Source organism: Sinocyclocheilus rhinocerous, unplaced genomic scaffold (genome assembly GCF_001515625.1).
Source record: "Sinocyclocheilus rhinocerous isolate Xijiao unplaced genomic scaffold, SAMN03320098_v1.1 scaffold114, whole genome shotgun sequence".
In the NCBI taxonomy this organism is placed as follows: domain Eukaryota; kingdom Metazoa; phylum Chordata; class Actinopteri; order Cypriniformes; family Cyprinidae; genus Sinocyclocheilus; species Sinocyclocheilus rhinocerous.
Window position 1 is genome coordinate 627,885 of NW_015646344.1, and position 6,000 is coordinate 633,884.

A 6,000-nucleotide genomic window follows, 5' to 3' on the forward strand; every position below is an offset into this window, starting at 1 on the left:
ATTTTATATTTAACTTCAAGCTTAAAGGCTATTGAATTTATTCACAGAAAATGTAAAATGTACAACATAACATCTGTTGTGCCTGTAATGCTGGTTTGACTGATCTTTCCCTATTGGTGCTTTTTAGTGCATTCCTACCTCTTTTGGGGGTAGGCCAAAGTATAAGCTTGCTACTTTCCTGACACAAGATACCAGGCTGAGCTCCTGTTCAGAAGTAAAAACCGCATTGGAGCCCTTGTACCCTACTGAGGGCAACATGCTTGAGCCCTGCTCAGCTAACTCTTGCTTCCTTTTGACATATCGGGTCAGTGTAGCAACAGGAATGTGGAACTCCTCAGCTACGTTCCTAATTGACCTCCCCTCCTCTACTACATTTGAGGCCTTCTCTAAGAGCTCTGCTGGCACTCCTCTATTCGTGGTCCTAATTCTGACGCGGGGCATCATGTAACAGGATTAGCACAAACATAAAGCCCACTCACTGACTACATTGCTAACTCTAACACACACGCAAACACACACACACACACACACACACACACACACACACACAGAGGTATTTCTAACATTATAGGGACATTACATAAGCGTAGTGGTTTTTATACTGTACAGACAGTATATTTTATTCTATAACCCTACCCCTAAGCCTACCCATCACTTAAAACTTTCTTTGTTTTTACATTTTCAATCATTCTGTGTGATGTATAAGCTTGTTTCCTCATGGGGACCGAACAAAATGTTCCCATAAGGTTAGAATTTACTGGCATTACTATACTTGTGGGGACATTTGGTAATACCAAATAATAGTAAGTGTACTGGTAATACGAGTAACCTATTATCATAACACTGTACAACTAAATAGCATGTGATGCAATAGGACACCAATCCGGGTCCAGTTGATACACTGTGTCTCAACCGTACCCCACTGACATACTCGCACGTTTCTCTAGATTATGAAAAGACCTTGCATGGCACAATGTCATAAAATATGTCTATTTTTAGAGCACAGATTAACGTTTGCAATGATATACATCTAGATTATGCAAAGAGCTTGCATGGCACAATGTCATAAAATATGTCTATTTTTAGAGCACAGAGTAACGTTTGCAATGATATACATTAAGTTTAACAATCATAAAAGGATCATAAGCTAGTCATTGTGGAAGGGACATGGTGAAGTGAAAATCTTACCTTATAAAAAAAACTTTTGCCGATATCTTCGGGGTGGAAAGATGCACACCTTTCAAATCTCCCACGATCAAAGAGAACGCTAATACGCATGCGCGGAGCAAAAATCTCAGCGTGAGGTTCCTGTGCACGCAAGTTATTTAAAGTGTTTCAACTGTACACGTCTCAAATGTACTCAGTCTACCCTAGTAATTTTCCTATTTTCATGTATAATCTTAATGTGATTTCAATGGAAACTTCCTTTTCTGGCAAGTACGTATATTTCATGACCTTTGTGTTGTGATTTCTTCCAGTAATCTGTAGCCTCGTGATCAGGTTCCTGTCAGATGTTGTTTCAGTGCATGCTGCTTTATGAGGGTCTCGGCAGGGAAATGACGTGTGTTGTGGTGGGATATGAGTGAGTCTGAGTGCAGTTTTAATGGACCTGGTATTTTAAGAAATCTTTTACATTAAACAGGATCAATGCGAACCGTTTTTGACTCAGGGCGGGTTGTGTACGTATAGCTGCCTGGGGAAATGATAGTTCATTATTCACGTTCTGAGGATGTACTAATTGTGTCATTTCACTCTGCTTACGGGTAATTGAAGAAACTATTTCATGCATTCTGATAACAAATGTAAACTACATCCTGGAATTAAATGAAGGATGATTCCTAAAGCAACTTAATAGAAAATACTCATAACTAAGCGCATGCTGCTTTATCTCTTGCACTCTTTACATGCATAGCTACATAATTATAGCAGTGTAAATGACACACACATACTTTAACTTATCCAGACACACCTATCAAACGTCCAATGTACTTCTATCAAATGTAATTCTATTTTCTTTTTTTTTTCTTCTTTTTTTTTAATCTCTGTAAATCTTTTTAGAAAAGTCATGGGAATGCTAACAGACTGTTTTCTCAATGTAGGCTATTCGACTTCCTTGAATAAGCGCCATCTGCGGGAGAGAAGTCATCCAGCATTTCAGATTGGTGAACCACACTCTTAAAAATAAAAGTGCTTCAAAAGGTTCTTCACAGCGATGCCATAGAAGAACCATTTTTGGTTCCACAAAGAACCATTCAGTCAAAGGTTCTTTAAGGAACCATCTCTTTCTTACCTTTTTGTAATCTGAAGAACCTTTTTTCGCCACAAAGAACCTTTTGTGAAACAGAAAGGTTCTTCAGATGTTAAAGGTTCTTTATGGAACCATTTAGACAAAAAGGTTCTTCTATGGCATCGTGAAGCACCTTTATTTTTAAGAGTGCAGCACTTAAAAAAAAAAAACATTACTTATTAAATATTACAAGAGCTCAAGATCCACCCATGATCTGACATGCAGATGACGCTCATGCCAGAAAGCTTTTTTTTTTTTTTTTTTTTTTAATGTGATCAATCTAGTGCACAAATCTTACAAACTTATTAACTAGGGTGAATCCAGGTAAATTTGGACACTTTTGCCATTGAGATGACTGGGGAAAATATATATATCCGTCTGTCTAAATGCCAAACGTTTTAATTGCATGAAATCTGCTGCATAAGAGTAAACATGTTTGCATCTTTGTATGACTTCACGTTGCACGTGTGCCATCTGCTGGACTGAGACTTCACATAACATGTCAGATCGTATCTCCATACTGAATGCACAACAGCAACAGCTAAACTTTGTCATGCCAAGCAGTCTTGAAGTTCTGTCTGAAAAATAAAGATGTTTTATAATAATTATTCAGTCTGACGGTATGCATAAACATGTAAATGTATTACGATACGTTAATTTTAGTTTTAGATAATCCTTCGAAAAGGCCATCCCTAAGACTGTCTTAAATTAGTGGACATATTATACCATTGTCATTAGAAAAATCATTTGATATTAAAGACATATATAGAAGAAAGTACTTCCAAATTAAAAGCTGAGAAGATTCTTCAAATGTGAACATTATTTTGTCCTGCAAAAACAAACTGAACTGACATTTCTGAAAATGTGGTTTTATTCTGTGAGAGAGTAAAAGCTCAACAGCAAGGCCCATCATTATTTGGATTCATCACAGAAGTTGAAAAGATGCGTAGGTTTTAATTTCACGGTCACCAGCATTAGTATGAACAATCTTTGATTTTCAAATTGATTTGTTTTGTTTTACTTCCAGTTTACAACACAAAGAAAGGTATTTCATATCCTTGTTATTGTCGTTTCACATTTCAAGTGTGATTGAATATTGGTTGAATCCAGGTAATTAGATAAACTATATTTCATGCATTCTGATAAATGTTAACTCCATCCTGGAATTAAATAAAGGATAAATGATTTTGACTTAAAGCAATAATATATATATATATATTTTTTTTTTAAGTCTTTGGGAATTACCTCACGCTGCATGGGTGCCATTTGCTGGACAGAGAGTTTCATAACATGTCAGGTCATGTCTCTGTAGTGAGTCAATTGAGTCAATTCATACTTTGAACTATTATTATTTTCACATCCTCCGAATTATACTTATCAATCCTGTTTTTATTTTAATTATCATTAAAAAAATGAATAATTCAGAATAGGATTAGAATAGAATTCTATTTAAAAAAAAAATAATAATTTCTACGACAGCAGCAGTAATGTTTAAAACGGCAAAACGACCATACCCTGTAAACTCAATAATAATAATATCAATAATATAATTCAGTTTCTAATTCCAGAGTAATTAAGAGGTGCAAAGAAGAAATTCTTTAACTTTTACATTTAAAATCGTATTTTCTGTTCTATGATTATTTTTCAAAACTGTGTCATTCGCTGCTATCAATACAGAAGCATCCGTTTCGATACACATCTCAGCAAGGAGCGCAGCCCTATTAAAAGCCGTGTTCTATGTGCCCCTTTTATAATTTGAGCACCTGCCCCTCCAAAGGTCTCTGCACAGCCCTGATCATGCCAAACAGTCAGATTAGACTAAGATCTTATTGAAACATTTAACCAGACCTACACAAAATTACACAAGAAAAATTTATCAAGATAACATGTTAATATATATATATATATAGGATAAAGTACTCCTAAGTTAAAAGCTATTCTATTCAAGTGTGAACATTAATATGTCCTGAAAAAACAAACCGATCTGAAATTGGGTCTCTGAAAATAAATCTGAAACAGTTTGTATATTATAAATTGTGTGACTGAACTTTTGTTGAGGTTGGGAATGACATACGTGAGAATATTTTAAGAAGGAGTCTCTACGCTACATATACAAAAAATTGATACATCATGAAACATTTCATGTTTTTATTAGACAGACTATAAGGTATGAAACAAAGCGTTAAATCATTTTGAGTTGATCACTTAAAAGCGACAGAGGAAAATAAAATAAATGCCTGTAAATACTTTGATTACACTGAAGCAAAAGTAAATTAGCAAATCAGATCTACTTTCATAAATGTAATGTTAAATATTTACTTCTTTTTATGTACATTTGGCATTTTGTCAGTTTTAAAAGCAACAGCTTTAAATTGGTGAACATTCTCAGTTATATGTTTTGCCAGCTCAAAGTTTTGATCGCTTGCTCTCCTCATTGCATCATACATTGAATCAGCATCTTCTGCTGCTTCACATCCAATGATGGCTCCTCCAAAAGCTCCTACAGCCGGAGCTACAAGAACGACACCTGCAGCTACTTGCCCCAGTGCCGCTGCTGCCCCTGCTGTTGCTCCTCCTGTAACTCCTCCGCCCACAGGGATTGTTACTTTTTCCATTCCTTTACTTAGTGCAGCGCTTACGAATGCTTGCGCCAGTGGTGACATTTTTGGGCTTGCAAGAATCACAACTGAGGCCCCCAGTACTACAATGGCAAGACAGCCTCCAGTCACCGCCCCTGCCATCGCTCCGACAATCGTACGTGACACATTGGCTATTGGAAGAAGATGCACTAGATTTTAGTCAAGTCACCTTTATTCCTATAACACTTTAAGCAATACAGATTATGTTAAAGCAGCTTCACAGACATAAATAGGAAAATTCCGATTCTGTTGTAAAGCAGTTCTGTAATGTTAAAAATGGCTTATTTTAAGCTGCCAATTAATAAACCGTACAAAAAAAATGTAATCTTTGCTAATGATCTATAATGTGTTTATGGAATTATAGCAAAAAATTTGCAAAAATGTGTCAATCTAGGTGATGTTTTAACAAACCTCCCATTATCCTTCTCTGCTCTTGATGTTGGCGTCTGTAATAAAAGTAATATTCAAATAGGTTAGGTTCAAAGTTATTTAAAATCCTGGATAATTATTCATATCCAGACTCATTCATGGATGTTTGTATATTTGTTCTTGTCTATTAAATTAGGGCGTCAAAATAACATTTTATTAGTAAAAGGTGGCAATTTACTGCCCTGATTAGATGCCTTTCAGTTTTGACTAGAAAATACATTTTGAACCAATGGAGAAAAAAAAAAAAAAGGGGTTAGAATGGAAGATTAGCAGGGCATGTTGTCACACTGAGATAAGTTACAATGAAGAGCTTAAGAAAAATGTAAACAGTAAAACAATTAGGAATAACAAAACAATTAAAGAATCGTTTTGTTCTCAATGATGAGGTGCTTAGGACTGTTTATGTCCTTCAATTGACGCATCCTTTTGATATTTCGAGTGTAAATTAATACACGAAATGCGTAAGAATGTTAGGACTGCAGTAATACAGTTCAATTCAGCTTTACAATTGGAGTACATTGCCAAAACAAAAATTGTCTGTCTATCTGAAAATTTAATTATTTATTTACTTTTTGTTAGGCTGTGTATTATTTTTGGACAGATTTAAAAAAAAAAAAAAAAAAAAAAACAAAATGTAGGCCTATG

The 6,000-nt window shown here is 35.2% G+C and overlaps 1 long non-coding RNA gene across 1 annotated transcript in view; it reads right to left on the reverse strand.

The window, feature by feature from the left end:
* Positions 1 to 4,630: 4,630 nt before the first annotated feature.
* The window catches only part of LOC107707318 (uncharacterized), a 2,244-nt gene continuing 874 nt past the window's right edge, over positions 4,631 to 6,000 (reverse strand). Inside the window, exons 3-4 of the long non-coding RNA XR_001636240.1 lie at positions 5,338 to 5,372; positions 4,631 to 5,057 (exon numbers count right to left, since the gene is read on the reverse strand). This is a non-coding gene — a long non-coding RNA (uncharacterized LOC107707318). The remainder of the gene's footprint in view (positions 5,058 to 5,337; positions 5,373 to 6,000) is intronic.